The sequence below is a fragment of the Vulpes lagopus genome, chromosome X (genome assembly GCF_018345385.1).
Source record: "Vulpes lagopus strain Blue_001 chromosome X, ASM1834538v1, whole genome shotgun sequence".
NCBI lineage: Eukaryota > Metazoa > Chordata > Mammalia > Carnivora > Canidae > Vulpes > Vulpes lagopus.
Window position 1 is genome coordinate 122,572,638 of NC_054848.1, and position 17,756 is coordinate 122,590,393.

Consider the following 17,756-nt stretch of genomic DNA (forward strand, 5'->3'; position numbering starts at 1 on the left):
AACTGCAAATGGGCAATGGAGATGTTACTGAGGTGATGGAAATGTCAAAAACTGGATTATAGTAATGGTTGCAACACTCAATAAATTCACTAAAAGTCCCTGAAGTCTACACTTAAAATGGCTCGATTTTATGGTATGGAAATCATATCTCAATACAAATTTTTCCCCTATTTTTTTGCCTAACCCCCCTCCCTCCCCTCTGGCAATCACCAGTTTGTTCTCCATTTAATAGTCTGTTTGTTTTTGTATGTGTTTGTTTTGTTTTGCTTTTTAGATTCCACATATAAGTGAAATTATATGATCCTTGTTTTTCTCTGTCTGACTTTTTCTCACACCATACCCTCTAGGTCCACCCATGTCATCTCAATACGGAAAATGTCAAAGACACTCTGGGCAGCACAGAAAAGAAAAGAAAGTTCATTTTTTTTCACGACGTGTTGAGGATGGTACAGAGCCGGTTGGGCTGTTGTACGCTGTTTTTGCTGCGGGGACGACAGGAGTGGTGGCTTTCCCGTGAGGGCTGAGGATCGCGCAATGACTTGGATCCTTTAACATAAAAAAATTTTTGAATGACTCAGTAAGTAGGCCCCAGAGATGAAGAGAACAGCAGAGGGCACACGGTCAATAACGATGCGTGTTGACTCCACGTCTCTTGGTGAGGCCTGACTAACGCACAGGGTCCGTATGCAGTCGAGTCACTATGTCGTACACCCGAAACCGACACGACATTGTATACCCACTGAAACCGACACGACATCCTATATCCATGCCACTTCAGTGATCAATAAAATCATCTAAATAAATGAATAAGAACCCATTTCACTGGCTCGAAATGCAGAGTAGCGGCGGGGGCAAGGAGAAGTGGAAAGGTCTAAAAATACTCGGGAAGCAGAAGTGGCAAGATCTTGAATCGATGTCGGGAAGAGAGAGGATGCCCCCGGCTCAGCGTGCTTCACTGGAATTGCTGTTCTCCTCCCAAACTTACTGTCTTCCCTCGCGGCTCATCTCATGAGCCATCAGCCTGCTGGCACAGAGCAAGCACCCACTGATTGCCTTTGGAGTGAAACGATAAGTGAATAGAGTAGAAATAGGGCCAAACGGAGTGTTCGCCGGTGCCTGCCAAACAGCCAGGCCTAAAGTCACCGTCAAGGTCGCCTCAGCAGAAGTCTATCACGGCCTCCCTGTCACCTTATCAACCGTCTGGAAAAGCACCAGGTCCCACATCATCCAGGAGAACACCTGCCTTCCTATAACGGGCAGTCCCTGCCTAGAAGCTGCAGGTGTGCCACAGGCCGGGCTTTGCCACGAGCCTCTCATTCTGTAAATTCTTTACGTGAGGGCGGTGGTGGATTGTACGGCCCATATGAGTACAGGGAGCATTTGGTGTGGCAGGAACAGGGTCACAGTGGCCCCCAACTGGTGGATCTATGTTCACTTTGGCTTCAATCAGAAAGAGTCTCTTCTCACCAATGAGGTTTATTAATCCAGCCCCTTCCCCCATCGTTGTGTTGGCAGGGGAAAAAATACAACTGGTAGAAAAAGTGCAGACACCAGGTTGCAGTTTGGATATTTTCTTGCTTCTCCCAGGGCTGACAAGCAGAGATACAGAACTGCTTGTGGTTCTTGGTACAGATACCAAAACTAGGAAGTGATCTGTCCCAGTGCAGATTTCCGAGAAATAAGAATGAGATGAGTCAAGTAAAGGATGTCCCCTGGAGTGAACTGATGTAGCAAACATTCCTTTCATCATCCTAGTTATGAGGTAGAGTATAACTGCTTTAAGTATGGTGATAAATAGCATATTCACCTCTTTATGGTTGTGAGGATCACAGCGTTTTGCATAATACATGGTTGCCATAATCACCGTAAGCAATTACTTAATGTGGTGGCATTGGAATGACAGCACAATACTGGTCCATAGTGTTTAGAGTTGTTTGTCTTTATAGTGAATGTAAAATAAACTGTAATTTTTCCTACAGTGATTCCTGAAAGTGCCATATCTGCTAAGAAGCTACTCTGAGATGAGAGTGTTACATGGTCATGGATCATGCAAGTGTCCCTACATATGATTGCTGAGGTTTTTCTTTCATCGATGAGTTAACAGTTAAATCACCCAAGTCTTTTATAATGAGACTTTAGCTGGGTAGCACTTTGTTCATCCAACATAACGTCTTGGTCAATCACCAAGACGTTAAAATATTCAGCAAAGCATTCACGAAAGCATGGTTTAGTGTTGACATTCAAGTAAGGCACCGAATGAATTTTTCCTAGCTTTCGGGGCAGTCAGTAGCTAAAATACAGTTAAACCGTTTTTTCGAGTTGTTTTAGTAATGGAGAGTAGTTCCTGGACGACGTTTTCCAATGCCCTGCCCTGTCACTGCCGACTGCTGCCAGGCATTCTTCCTCAGGAGGGACAGACAAAGGGGGAGATCTGGGCAGAGAACACCAGTGGATACTAGAAGGAAAGAAAGTCAGTGCTGCAAGCTACTGCAGACCGCTGAGTTCCAGCTTCCACTCCGCCGCCCAGCAGTGAGGCTAGAACAGGGTAGGGACTCTCAGAAAGCTAGAAACCAAGTCGGTGTCAGACCCGAGTGGGGGGGAGTCCGATCGAGTTTGCAACAATGTATACTGGGCGTCAGTCCCAACCGAGCCTGCTCCAGCTCCTCCAGCTCTTCCCGAGCGCTAGGCCCAATTGGCTCTGCGCTGGTCTCCGGGCCGACTTGTCGCGCAACTGGCATAAACCGTGACGACAGCCCTGCGGCAAGGCAAGAGTGGCCTTCTCCTCTGCCAGGGTTAAGGTAAGGCCCACCGCCCTGGGGTGGGCGCCGTCCCCCTCATCCCCCGCAGCAGGCCTTAAAGAGAGCGCCTGGGCAAACCCAACCGTCGCAGCCACCAAAGATACCCTTTTTCCCGATCCTTGGAACAGGACCCACCTGTGCCGGAGGTCGCGTCGCCCAACTCAGCAAAACGGGAGGAACTGTAAGCACTGAGAGCTTGGGAGGCAGCCTTGCGCCCGCCTTTTGCTTTTTCCCAGAGACTCTTGGCCCCGCGCTCCCCTCCCCCAGTCCGCCCGGGCCCAGCAGCCGAGAGGCCCCGCCCCACTTCTTCCGGCCCAGTGCGGTGGGCGCCGCTGCGCCCGGGACCGCGGCCGCGGCGGGGGCGTCCTAGAGCCTCCGATGCTCGAGGGTCGCGATGCGGTCCTGTAGCCGATCGCGTCGGTTTGACAGAGATGTGGAGCCGCGGGCGCAGAGAGAAAATAGACGGACCCGTAAAAGTGCGCTGCGCGTAACCCCTGGGTCCCCTTGTTTGCAGTTTCACTGCTGCTCTGGAATCTCTCCCCCCTCCCCCCACCGAGCTTGCTTATCGAGCTTCTCTGGAACAAACGTATTCATAGTTGCTTATTGAGGTTTTCTGAAACAAAAATTCTTCCATTTCCTTGCACCACTTTCTTGAGCTTAAATCACATACTACTCACTGCTGGACTCCCACCAATTCATTTCAGCTACTTGAATCCAGGGTCCAGGAACGATGCTTAGAACAGTGAACAGTCAAAGGACACGAGTCATTAGGAATGCACATATTCCGCCTATAAGAATTCAAGAACAACACATATTACAAAAAGGACCAAAAGCACACTGAAATACTGTTTACAATGGAAATCCAGGACAGAGGGGAAAAAATCGAGAACAAGAGCAAACAGAACGTACAGATATTTGAAAACGAGAAACTGAGCAGTACTGCAGTTATTAGACATAAAAAACAGTGTAATGTCAAAGGGTGATAAAGGAAATGGTTTGTAGAAATCAGAATCAACAAAAGAACAAAATGCTCGCATATTTTTGCCCTGGAATTCTTTCTCTCAACTGCTCTACCGTTACTTGTTCTATTCCAAAAATACTGCTTGTTATTTTGACTCAATTTAGATGTTACCTCCTCTATGAATCGTTCTCTGTCTTCCCAGATAAATTTCTATTTTTTTCCAATGGATTCAATGTGCCCAATGGATCCAATACAGGCCTCAACTACAGCTATTTTCATTTTGGATTATAGCTTCTCCCTTTGCATGCCTTTGTCCTTCACTGAACAAGTGGCCTCTTGAGACCACAAAATATTACCATTCTTTGAATTTATAAGACCCTACACAAAACCTGACACATAGGATATATTTAGTTGATATTTCTTGAAAATTGTCTACAACTGATTAGACAGAAAAAAAGGCTATACCTACCATGTGAATGAATATACAGAGGACTAACTGAATAAGGTAAGATTCTACATTTACGCTGGCATTCATGCCATTATTAATGAATGCCTACTGTACATCAAGTGCTGTATTCGATTCTGGGTATAAAATGGTAAACAAAAAGCAAATAGAGTCTATGCCCTTATTGAATTTAAAGAACTGATAGAAATTACCCAGGTAAACAGGAAAAGGAACATTTCAGACTAAAGGAACATGATCAAAGGTCCTGTAATACGAAGGAGCATGACAGTAGCAATTAGAGTGAATAAGATCAATAAAGGTAAAGTGACATCAACAGATACAAAATACCCAGAAAGAGGCAGGAAGTAGATTAAAGCCTGCTTAAGAATTAAAAAAGGAAGCCAGTTGCTTAAGAATTAAAAAAAGGAAGCCAGTTGCGTTAGAAATAATGACACTTATTAAACCTGCCTTATATGCCAAATGCTGCGTTAAGTCTTTTATAAAACCACTTAAGGTACTTAATATTATTTTCTCTGCTTTAGGGGTAAGGAAACTGGGGGCACAGATAAGTTGAGAATTTTCCCAGAATCACAGAGCAGTTAAATTTCAGAGCTAAGATTCAAACCTAGGTAATCTGGCTCCAAATCTGAAGACAGAAACTATAGTAAAAACTACAAAGAACTCTAAAAAAAAAAAAAAAAAAAAAAAAAAAAAAAAAAACTACAAAGAACTCTTTAACAAAACATGTTCATTGTTCCCAGATAATGTAGCATCTAGGAGAAACAATACTAAGTGCTTCGAGAAACAATACCCTGGAGTCAAACTGTAATGCTCTAGACAGAAGACTTTAGCCGTTATTGGCAGTGGTAGTGGTGCCTTTGGTAAGTGATACCACCAAGCAATAATGATCGTAACATAAGGCATCAGCAACAAGCCAGAGTAGATGAGGAAGAAAATAGATGTTCCAGGTGTTGCTTGGTGAGCCATACATGAGGCTTTAGGCACAGGACTTTACCTCTTTGACCCTCAATTTCTGGTTTCACAAATGGTCATGATAACAGTATCTACATGATAGGGTGCTGATGATTAAATAAAGCAACGTGTATAAAGTACCTAGCCATGTCTGACATAGAGCAAATGCTCAATGAGTATTGGCTGCTATGACCATGGTTTTTCATATCATAATAAAGCGTTTTAGTGACTGAAGGGAGGAAGGTATGACCAACCAGTTAAGATGTGGTTCAGGTACAATCAGAGGAAAGTACCATGGAATATCAGATAAATATTGAATGGGTGAAACAAAAGTTAATTTCCTCTACTTGGCATCAATTGCATTTTTAGTCAGCACTCACTACTGTGTTACAGTTGTCTCCTTGTTGATTTCTCTTATTACAATTTGTATGTGTTTGTGTGTGTGAAGTAGCTGACACTATCTAGCACAGAATGGAAACTTAAAAAAACATTTGTTGAATGAGTGAATTAATGTCTGAATAAAACCCAATAGGGACATATGTGCTCAAAATATTTACAAAATGGTAGTCTCTGGGTCCTTTTATGACTTAGCCACACTGGCCTTCCTTACTTTCCTAAAATACACCAGACTTGTTCCAGCTCTGCTTCCAAATATATAATCTGCTCAACTATTTGTCTCCTCCTGCACTGATACCACTTGAGGCCAAAGGTTAGCATTTTTTTTCTCTGTAAAGGGTCAGATAGTAAATATTAGGCTTTGTGGGACACATGCAATCTCTGTCTGTCACTACTCAGTTCTGTCTTCATTGGACAAAAACAGCCACAGACAACACTTAAATCATGAGTATGAATGTATTCCATTAAACTTTACTTACAAAACCAGGCAAGATATAGAATTTGGCCAGTGGGCTATGTAAGTTGACAACACTTCCCTAGACCAACTATAAGACTGATGTGTAGGAGCTCTCATCTTTGGCCAACATCTTTATCTTAGTTTTATCAGCATCTTAATGAAGTTTTCATAGTCTCCAAACTTGTTCATAACCTTAAGAGTTGAAAAGTAATTCAAACTGTATATTGTGATTTTGAATCTTCATTTATCAAAATGGTCCTTACAAAAACCAGCTAGTAGTGATCTTTTAAAAATTAAAAATATAATCAAGAAAAGAAAGAGGAGAACAGCCCAGGTGGCTCAGCGGTTTAGCACTGCCTTCAGCCCAGGGCGTGATCCTGGGATCCTGGGAGTGAGTCCCACATTGGGCTCCCCGCAGAGAGCCTGTTTTCTCCCTCTGCCTGTGTCTCTCTGCCTCTCTCTCTCTCTGTGTGTGTGTGTGTCTCTCATGAATAAATAAATAAAAACTTAAAAGTTAAAACTGAAAAAAAGAAAAGAAAGAGGAAAAGATTCGTATTAAAAGTTATCTTCATTATGTAAGTACAAGTGACTTCTAATCAGAAAATTTATATTCTGGACATAGTGCAATGTTGAATTTGGCTGAGATTTTGGTCTATGATAACAATTCTATATACTCTATACAGAAATAAGTAAATGCTGAAGCTCAGAAATCATCTAGGCCATGCAAATTTCTTGTCATCTACTGCTGGAAAAAAATTGGTGAAACCTGAAAACTGTATTAATTTGTGTCTGAAGATATGAACAGGGTATGAAAATTTCTGACTAAACAGAAATACGATTCAGCATAAACTCAGTAGCCTGTACAGTAACGTTTGCAATGAAGAGGTATTTCATTAGTTGAAAGGGACAAAAACCTACCTGAAACTAACGTTAGTGAAAAAGAGGTTTTTGAAAAGATAATGGGGTGTCTCATGAAATTTAAGTAACGGAACAATCAAAATTTGGAAAGGGCAAGGTACAGTTAGGCCTCAAGAATGGTCAAAACTGAGTATTCAAATGTCATGATGGCTCTATCATTCTTTTATCTGTATTCCCCCTGTACATTTGTGCTTGCTCTCACTCTTTCTCCCTCCCTCTCTCTCTCTCTCTTTTCCCTTCTCTCTTTCTTTCTCTCTCCTCTCTCCAATCTCCTTTAAAAGGTTCCTTTGTTTCTCAAGTTCATGCAGTAGGGAACTTAATGTTATTGACACCTTCCTAAATTTTCATCTTACAGCTTCAACCAATGGAGAGAGATACTATGCCACATCGGGTCCTCTGAAAAGCAGATGCCAATATGGAGTTACAAGTCCAGAGATCTATAGTGGGTAATGACTAAGAAGATAAAGAGGATAGAATTCAGACCACAGTACAGGTCTGATATTTCCTAAAGGAGAAGAAATTAAGTAGAAATGAGTAGGAAATGCCTCAGCTTGCAGTGCAACTCTATGGAAGTCCCAGCCAGCCCCACTTGGAACTCTAGAGCAAAGATCACTTATGATAAGAATCCCATGTCGGGCATAAATGGCTCTAGTATCCCTTTTGTGCTCAGAAATTGCCTGGAGATGCCTAGGATGGGAATGGCCTTGGATCAAATGATGCAAAAATATCCCCACAGTGCTACACCTGGAGGCTATTGTCTGACTCTACTGCTCACAGTAGGTTTTCTCTTGAAAGAAAATCTGAAAGGCACCTGCCATAGACACTATGGGCCCATATGCATGAATCTGGGAGAGGGATTCACTGTCGAAGTTTAAATCTGGTGCCCATCCAAAGCCAATTAACTGTAGCTAAGTGAGTGATATCATACTATAATAAAGGGCAACCAACCATCCCAGTTTGCCTGAGACTGAGAGATTGCCTGGGATGTGAGACTTTGCTAAAACTGAGATACTGCAGGATAAACTGGGAAGTTGGTTATCCTAGTGTTACCCATGTTAATACGCATGGGAAAGGCATTGAAGGCAATCCTATACAATTGTGAATTGTGTACTATATGAAGTTGTATTTTACTGCACTTTTATGGAGGAAATTCTATGGCATAGAGGTTTTATTGGATTAGGAGGATTTATGAAGGTCTCAGAACTATTCCCTCCACAGTGCCAAAGATTTCAACTTTATTTCTTGTCATGTTCACTGTCTTATGCATTTATACATGCTTCATCCATCTAGAATACTTCTCTCACTGAAACCTGCTTACTGTTCTTACTAAACTGTTAGACAGAAATGCCTCTTCTCCATTGCTTTGGTTTCTACAAGGAAGGAGTTCTGTAAATGAAGATTAAATCACATAATGCATGCTAAGCACCTATCATAGAGCATGATAAAAAGTAACAGCTTGTATCAGTCAGGTCTCTTAGTTGCATGCAACAGAAGCTGAATCTGCACGATTTAAGCAAAAAAAAGTTTAATAAATCTATATTATTAATGGCACTAGATTTTGCATGTGTGCTGTTACAAAAATCATTAAACTTCATAAAATATGCAAGGAAACTGTTTACAGGTATTGAACAATAGCACACAACTGTGATCTATAGTAGAAGAGAAACTCACAGGATAAGCCCCTAGGATCACCTCATTCTTTGCCTGGTGTCAATTTTCTGACCCCAACATAGAGGCCTGGATTCCAAGATGAGCTTGGAAGTCTCACTAAGCTCAGGAGGCAAAGATCAGAGTTCAGAGTAGTTAAGCAGCTGAAATGTGTGAAACAAGGCATTAGTGAAGACAAAATTGTGCAGATTTTGGAATGGTAAACATATGTCTTGTGGTTTCCAGCAAATCTTTAAAAATAGGGAAAAGGCTATAGAACTTATACTTTTTGTTTTTCTTTTTTTTTTTTAAGATTTTACTTATTTATTTATGAGACACACAAAGAAAGAGGCAGAGACACAGGCAGAGGGAGAAGCAGGCTCCCTCTGAGGAGCTCGATGTGGGACTTGATCCCAGGACCCCGGGATTACACCCTGAGCCAAAGGCAGATGCTTAACCACTGAGCCACCTGGGCGTCCGTAATTCTTGATTTCAAGACTTACTGTAAAGCTGCATTTATCAAATTGGTATGATATTGGAGTAGAAAACAAGTCAATGGAACAGATTAGAATCCAGTAATACATCTACACATATATGGTAATCTATTATCATTATTTTTTGGTATGTTCAACAATTAACCCATCAAAGAACATTTGGGCTGTTTCCAGTATTTTTCTACTGTGAATAAAGTTGCTATGAACATTCATGTACAGGTTTTTGTGTAAACACAAGTTTTAATTATTCTGGGCTAAATGCCCAGGAGTATAATTGCTGGATGATGTGGTAGTTACATGTTTAATATTTTAAGAAACTACCAAAATATTTTCCAGAGTGGCGAAAACATTTTACATTCTCACCAACAATGTATGAGATATCCATTTTCTATGCAACCTTTCCAGCGTTTTGTGTTGCCAGTATTTTTTATTTCAGCTGTTTTAATACGTCTGTAGTGATATCTCATTGTGGTTTTAATTTGCATTTCCCTGATGACTAATGATATTGAACAAATCTTCATGTGCTTATTTGCTATCTGTGTATTATCTTCACTGAAATTTCTCTTTGTTTTTTGCCCATTTTCTGCTCGGATTGTTTTCTTTATCATTGAGTTTTGAGAGCTCTCTCTCTCTCTCTCTCTCTCTCTCTATATATATATATATATATATGTGTGTGTGTGTGTGTGTGTGTGTGTGTGTGTGTATGTATATATATATATTCTTTTTAAAAATTTTATTTGCGTATATATATATATTCTTCATTTAAATTCAATTTGCCAATATATACCATAACACCCAGTGCTCATCCTATCACATGCCCTCCTAAATGCCCATCACCCAGTCACCCCATCCCTCCACCCACCTCCCCTTCAGCAACCCTGTTCATTTCCCAGAGTTAAGAGTCTCTCATGATTTGTCTCTTTCTCTAATTTTTCCGCATTCCATTTCCCCTCCTTTGCTTGTAATCCCTTACACCATTTCTTATGTTCCACATATGAGGGAAGCCATATTATAATTGTCTTTATCCTATTGACTATTTCACTCACCATAATACCCTCCAGTTCCATCCATGTCAATGTAAATGGTAAAATGGTAGGCAATCGTCCCTTTTGATGGCTGAGTAATATTCCATTGTAAATATAGACCACATCTTCTTTATCCATTCATCTTTCGATGGTCACCGAGGCTCCTTCCACAGTTTGGCTATTGTGGACACTGCTGCTGTGAACACTGGGGTGCAGGTGTCCCGGCGTTTCATTGCATCTGTATCTTTGGAGTAAATACCCCATAGTGCAATTGTTGGGTCATAGGGCAGGTCTATTTTTAACTTCTTGAGGACCCTCCACACTGTTCTCCAGAGTGGCTGCACCAGTTTACATTCCTACCAACAGTGCAAGAGGGTTCCCCTTTCTCCACATACTCTCCAACATTTGTGGTTTCCTGTCTTGCTAATTTTCACCATTCTCACTGGTGTAAAGTAGCACCTCATTGTGGTTTTGATTTGTATTTCTCTGATGGCAAGGGATGTAGAACATTTTCTCATGTGCTTGTTGGCCATGTGTAGGTCTTCTTTAGTAGAATTTCTGTTTGTGTCTTCTGCCCATTTCATGACTGGATTGTTTGTTTCTTGGGTGTTGAGTTTAATAAATTCTTTTTTTTAAAAAAAAGGTTTATTTATTCATGAGAGGCACACATACACGCACACACAGAGACAGAGAGACAGAGAAAGAGAGACAGAGAGAGAGAGAGAGGTAGAGACATAGGCAGAGGGAGAAGCAGGTTCTTCGCAGGAACCCAATGAAAAACTCTATCCCGGGACGCCAGGATCACGACCTGAGCCGAAAGGCAGCCTCCCAACTGCTGAGGCACCCAGATGTCCCAACTTTAATAAGTTCTTTATAGATCTTGGTTACTAGCTCTTTATCTGCTCTGTCATTTGCAAATGTCTTCTCCCATTCTGTCAGTTGTCTTTTCGTTTTGTGGACTGTTTCCTTTGCTGTGCAGAAGCTTTTTATCCTGATGAAGCCCCAGTAGTTCATTTATGCTTTTGTTTCCCTTGCCTTTGGAGACGTGTCTAGCAAGAAGTCGCTACAGCCGAGGTCACAGAGGTTGCTGCCTGTGTTCTCCTCTAGGATTTTGATGGATTCCTGTCCCACATTTAGGTCTTTCATCCATTTTGAGTTCATCTTTGTGTACGGTGTGAGAGAATGGTCCGGTTTCATTCTTCTGCATTTGGCTGTCCAATTTTCCCAACACAACTTGTTGAATAAACTGTCTTTTTTCTGTTGGAGATTCTTTCATGTTTTGTCAAATATTAGTTGCCCATGGAGTTGAGGGTCCATTTCTGGATTCTCTGTTCTGTCCCATGGGTCTATGTGTGTCTGTTTTTGTGCCAGCACCACACTGTCTTGATGATCACAGCTTTGTAATACAGATTGAAGTCAGGCATTGTGATGCCTCCAGCTTTGGTTTTCTTTTTCAACATTCCTCTGGCTATTCAGGGTCTTTTCTGGTTCCATACCAATCTTTTGGTATTGGTTGAGACCTGATTTGTGACCCAGTATGTGTGGTCTATTCTAGTTTGTTGGCATATAGTTGCTCATAATACATTCTTAAAATTGTTTGCCTTTCCTTGGTGTTGGTTGTGATCTCTCCTCTTTCATTCATGATTTTATTAATTTGGGTCTTTTATCTTTTCCTTTTAATAAGTCTGTCTAGGGCTTTATCTATCTTATTAATTCTTTCAAGGAACCAGCTCCTAGTTTCATTGATCTGTTTTGGTTTCTATATCATTGATTTCTGCTCTAATATTTCTTATTTCTCTTCTGCTTGGTTTAGGCTTTGGTTGCTGTTCTTTCTCCAGCTACTTTAGGTCTGAGTTTAGTTTGTATTTTTGAGATTGCTCTAATTTTTTGATAGAGGGTTCTATTCCAGTCTTAGGACCACCTTTGCTGTATCCCAAAGATTTTGAACTGTTGTGCTTTCATTTTCATGAGTTTGCATGAATCTTTTTAATTCTTCTCTAATTTCCTGGTTGACCCATTCATTCTCTAGTAGGATGCTCTTTAACCTCCAAGTGTTTGAGCTCCTTCCAAGTTCCCTCTTGTGGTTGAGTTCAAGTTTCAAAGCACTGTGGTCTGAAAATATGCAGGGAATAATCCCAGTCTTTTGGTATTGGTTGAGACCTGATTTGTGACCCAGTAAGTGTGGTCTATTCTGGAGAATATTCCTTGTGTACTTGAGAAGAGTGTGTATTCTGTTGTATTAGGATGGGATGTTCTGTATGTATATCTATGAAGTCTGGTCCAGTGTGTCATTCAAAGCCCTTATTTATTGTTAATCTTCTGCTTAGATAATCTGTCCATTGCTGTGAGTGGGTTGTTGAAGTCTTCTAATATTAATGTATAATTATCTATGTATCTCTTTGCTTTGATTATTAATTTGTTGGTATAGTTGGCTGCTCCCAACTTAGTTGCATAAATATTTATAATTGTTAGATCTTCTTGTTGGATAGACACTTTAAGTATGATATAGTGTCCCTCTTCATCTCTTACTAGTCTTTGGTTTAAAATCTAATTTATCTAATATGAGAATTGCTACCCCAGCTTTCTTTTGAGGTCCATTTGAATGGTAAATGGTTCTCCACCTCCTCATTTTCAGTCCAAAGGTGTCCTTAGGTCTAAAATGAGTCTCTTGTAGACAGCATATTTATGGGCTTTTGCTTTTTTATCCAATCTGATACTCTGTGTCTTTTGAGTGCATTTAGCCCATTCACATTCAGAGTAACTATTGAAAGATACGAATTTAGTGCCATTGTATTACCTATGGTCCCTGTTTCTACAGATTCTATTTCTTTGGGCTCCCTCTCTGCTTACAGGGTCCCCCTTAATATTTCTTTCAGGGCTGGCTTGGTGGCCACATATTCTTTCAGTTTCTGTTCATCCTGGAAGCTCTTTATCTATCCTTCTCTTCTGAATGACAGCCTTGCTGGATAAAGTATTCTTCGCTGCATGTTTTTCTGATTTAGTACCCTGAATATATCATGCCAGCACTTTCTGGCCTGCCAGGTCTCTGTGGAGAGGTCTGCTGTTTATTTAATATTTCTCCCATCATGTGTTAGGAATCTCTTGTCTCATGCTGCTTTCAGGATTTTCCCTTTATCTCTGAAATTTGCAAGCTTCACTATTATATATCAAGGTGTTTATCTATTTTTATTAATATTGGGAAGGGTCCTTTCTACATCTTGGATATGAATGTCTGTTTCCTTCCCCAGATTAGGGAATCTCAGTTACGACTTACTCAAATATACCTTCTGGCCCTTTCTCTATATATCCCCAGGAATTCCAATAATACTGATTAAAAAAAAAAATATTGCTTATCTCTCAGAGCCTCTTCTCATGGGCTCATAGTTGTTTTTCTCTCTTTTCTTCAGTTTGCTTCCTTTCCATCAACTTGTCTTCTATGTCATTTATTCTCTCTTCTGTCTCATTTACCCTAGCTGTTAGAGCATTCAGTTTAGACTGCATCTCATTTGAAGAATTTTAAATTTTGGCCTGATTAGATCTCATTTCTGCACTAAGAGATTCTCTGGAGTCTTTTATGCTTTTTTTCAAGCCCAACTAGTAACTTTGTAGTTGTTATCCTGAACTCCATTTCTGTCATCTTACTTAAATCCATATCCTTTAGATCTGTGGCAGAGAGTATTACTTCTGATTCTTTCTTTTGTTGTGAATTCCTCTTTCTAGTCATTTTGTCCAGCGAAGAATGGCTGTATGAGTGGGCAGAGTAAAAAATATCAACCACGACCCAAGCAAAATATACACTAGATAATTCCAAAGAGGTCAGGAACCAGAAGATAAAAGAAAAAAAGATTAAAACAAAGAAAAGCAATAGAAAAGAGAGAAAAAATGGGGTGGGGGGCAGATGGAGGTGAGAGGGGAGAGAGAATATGACCTCAGAGTGGGCAAAATAGGGTGATCGACTTGGTTCTAAGTGTATTTTGGTTTGTTTGTAAAAAGATACTAGATTCCAAAATTATAAAAAGCAAAAACATATATATACACAAAAATAAAATTGAATACATTGAAAGGCAGTAAAAAATGAAGAATATATCTATAATATGTAATAATAAAATATGAAAGCTAAAAAGGAAAAGACAAAAACAGTTAAAATAAGAACCTACTTGAAAGAAGAAAAAAGTTAAACAATTGGAAAATTTTGAACAGAAAAACAAATCATAGGAAAATAAAGCCTTTAGTTCTAACACCATTTTCCCCAATCCTGGAGTTTTGCAGTCCTGTTTGGTCAGTAAACTTGCTGTTCACCTATTCTTCCAACTGGTCATTCGGGGGAGGGGCTGCTGCGCTGATCCTTAGGAGTCTGTATCTGGTGGGAGATGCATCACCCTTTGCCAGGGGGCAGGCCAGTATAAGCTGTTTGCTGTGTGAGACTTTGGCTCCCTGGAGGCTTTCTGTGCCTCTTTAGGGGGCAAAGACAAAAGTGGCCACACACCCAGATCTCCAGCCACAGACATGAGGGATCCTGGCGTGTGCCAAACTCTGCAGACTTCTAAGGTGCCCACCTGCTCAAATACTCCTGGGCGCAGATGAAAGGACACTGATTTATGCAATTTGTATGGTTCCGGCAGGGAGAGCCTCTGCCCATTTGAGCTTGCACCTGCTCCACCCCTCCCCGAAGAAGCCAAAGGTTGCTCTGTTTCTGTCTGTTGCAGGGCCTGGCACAGAGAGCATTCACAGTGGAGCGCTCACCTGCTCCGCCTCTTTCAGAAGAAGGTGGAGGGTTGCTGTGTTCTAGTCCTTTGCAGGGACCCAACATGGAGAGTGGCCACTGGATCCAGCCATAGTTCGGGGTTTATGGCAAAACAAGTTGAGCCTCCCCCCAGGCTCACTAACCTAAACCAGTTTCCCCAGTCTAATGCTTGGGGACTTAGCCAACTCAGGCATCCTTGTTCTTTCTGTGCCTCTGGGAATATTGAGGTCCTACTCTCCCACCTGCGACTCTGCCCCACTTCATCACTGTGCCCCTTTCAGGCAGGGAATACTCTCACAGGAGCAGATTTCTTACAAAAGCTCCATCTTGCCACCATTTATCTTCCAATACATCCCCTCCATTTCTCTTCTCCTCAATCCCACCTTGTGAACAATGGTCACTTTTCTATTTGTGGAGTTCCAGCTGTTCTTTCCTTACATCTCGGGTTGAATTGATAGGTGTTCAGGATGGTTTGATAGTTATCCAGCTGTATTTTAGGGGAATAGATAAAATGAGGATCCCTACTCTTTCACCATCTTGCCTCTCTCTCTCTCTCTCTTTAAATTTTATTTATTTGAGAGAGAGAGAGACAGAGGTAGCGAGAGAGAATATGAGCAGGGAGGAAAGGGAGAAGCAGGCTGTCTGCTGAACACAGAGCCTGACTTGGGGCTCCATTCCAGGACCCCAGGATCATGACCTGAAACAAAGGCAGATGCTTAACTGACTGAGCCACCCAGGTGCCCTGAGAGCTCTTTATATATTTATGATACCAATTTTTTGTTGGGTACTTGGTTTATAGAAATTTTCTCCCATTTCTGTTGCTTGTCTTTTTCATTCTTTTGAGTAGTCTACAGGGTAAAAGTTTTGACTTTTAATGAGATTCAATTTATCGATGTTTCCTTTGCTGCCTATGCTTTGGGTATTAAGTCTAAGAACTCTTTGCCAGGCCTATATTCCAAGTATTTTTGCATGTTTTATCTAAGAGTTTTATATATTCATATTTTACATTTAAATTCATGATCCATTTTGAGTGAGTTTTTGATAAGGTGTGAGATGTAGGTTGAAGTTTATGTTTTTGCCTATGGATGTCCAGTTGTCCCAGGACAACTGCTTGAAAGACTGTCGTTACTCCATTGAATTGCTTTTCTATCTTTGTCAAAAATCATTGGCCCATATGTGTATGGGTCTATTTCTTACTTTTTAATTCAGTTCCATTGTTGTGTCTATCCTCCTGCCAATACCACACTGCCTTGATTACTTCAATTAACTTTTTCTAAAGTCACCAAGGCCATTAAATAGGGAAAGGAGTAAACCACTGAATATTGAAGAAAATGAACCTCAAATCTACCTCATAGCATACACAAAATTTAATTTAGGATGAATCATGGACATAAACCAAAATGCCAAAACAAAATGCATAAACAAATGCCAAAACCTTGGAGCATAAAGAGAACATGGAAGAATAGCTTCATGATCTTGAGTTAGGCAAATATTTCCTAGAACAGAAAAAAAATTATAAAGGGAAAAATGGATAAATTCAACTTCATCAATATTAAAAACATTTGCACATCAAAGACATTATTATGAAAATGAAAATATAAGCCATGGAGTAGGGAGAAAATAGTCATGATCTGTTTACATTACAAGGGTCAGATATCTAGAATACATAAAGAACTCTTAAAAAAAAGTAAAAACACAAACTCAATTAGAAACAGGCAAAAGACTTGAACATATACTTTACAAAAGAAGATATAAATGATCAATAAACACATGAAAAGATGTTCAATGTCATTTACTCCTCAGATGAAGGGGAAAAATATCACAAAAACAACTCACCAACTAAAATATATAAAATTTTAAAATGATTATACTACCAAATACTGGTGAGAATGTGGAGCAATTTGAATTCTCATAACTTGCTGATGGCAAAATAAAATAAAATGGCACAATTGCTTTAGAAAACTATTTAGCATGTTCTTATAGAGTTAAACATATGCTTTCCTTTTTCCCAGGTTTTAATTTTAATCCCAGTAAGTTAATATACAGTATAATAATAGTACCACCTCTTCTATAGTCATTTGCCAGTCGATGGACACTTGGGCTGCTTCCATAATTTGGCTGTTTTAGATAATGCAGTTATAAACACCAAGGTGCATGTGTCCCTTCACATCAGTATTTTTGTACCCTTTAGGTAAATCCCTAGTAGTATAGTTGCTGAATTGTAGGGTAGTTTTATTTTTGACCCTTTGAGGAACCTCCATACTGTTTCCCAGAGTGGTTGCACCAGTTTGCAATCCTGGCAACGGTGTAAGAGGGATCCTTTTCCTCTGCATCCATGACAATACTTGTTCCCTGTGTTGTTGATTTTAGGCATTCTGAGAGTTGTGAGGAGATATCTCATCGTGGGTTTTGATTTGTATTTCCCTGATGATGAGTAATGTCGAGCATCTTTTCATGTGTCTATTTGTGTTGGAGGATTGTTTATCTGCAGTATCTCAGTTTAAACTTTATTTGTGAGCATGTTTTCTAAATAGATTTATTGAGATAGAGTTCATGTATCAAGCTGTTCACATATTTAAAGTATATAGTCGAATGACTTTTAATGTATTCACAGAGTTGTGCATGCATCCATCATTACAATCACATTTAGAACACTTTGGTTACCCTCAAAAGAAACTCTGCAATCCTTAACCATTATATCCCAACCCCCAAACCTGCCACTGGCAACCACTAATTCATTTTCTGTCTCTATAGATTTGCCTGTGCTGATCTTTTTATATGAATCAAATTATACAATGTGTGGTCCTTTGTGGCTAGATTCTTTGACTTAGTTTAATATTTTCAAGGTCAATTCATGCTGTAGCATGTATCAATACTTTATTTCTTTATATGACTGAAT

At 40.2% G+C, this 17,756-nt stretch overlaps 2 protein-coding genes across 5 annotated transcripts in view; one reads left to right on the top strand and one right to left on the bottom strand.

Moving 5' to 3' along the window:
- The window catches only part of TMLHE (trimethyllysine hydroxylase, epsilon), a 119,128-nt gene extending 115,846 nt beyond the window's left edge, over positions 1-3,282 (bottom strand). Inside the window, exon 1 of one of the 4 annotated variants that reach the window (XM_041740597.1) lies at positions 2,934-3,282. The gene's annotated coding sequence lies outside the window, so the exon portion shown is untranslated. The remainder of the gene's footprint in view (positions 1-2,933) is intronic. The other 3 variants (XM_041740596.1, XM_041740598.1, XM_041740595.1) reach the window with 3 other exon arrangements.
- SPRY3 (sprouty RTK signaling antagonist 3) overlaps positions 2,361-17,756 on the top strand; it is a 190,560-nt gene continuing 175,164 nt past the window's right edge. Inside the window, exon 1 of the mRNA XM_041740600.1 lies at positions 2,361-2,798. The gene's annotated coding sequence lies outside the window, so the exon portion shown is untranslated. The remainder of the gene's footprint in view (positions 2,799-17,756) is intronic.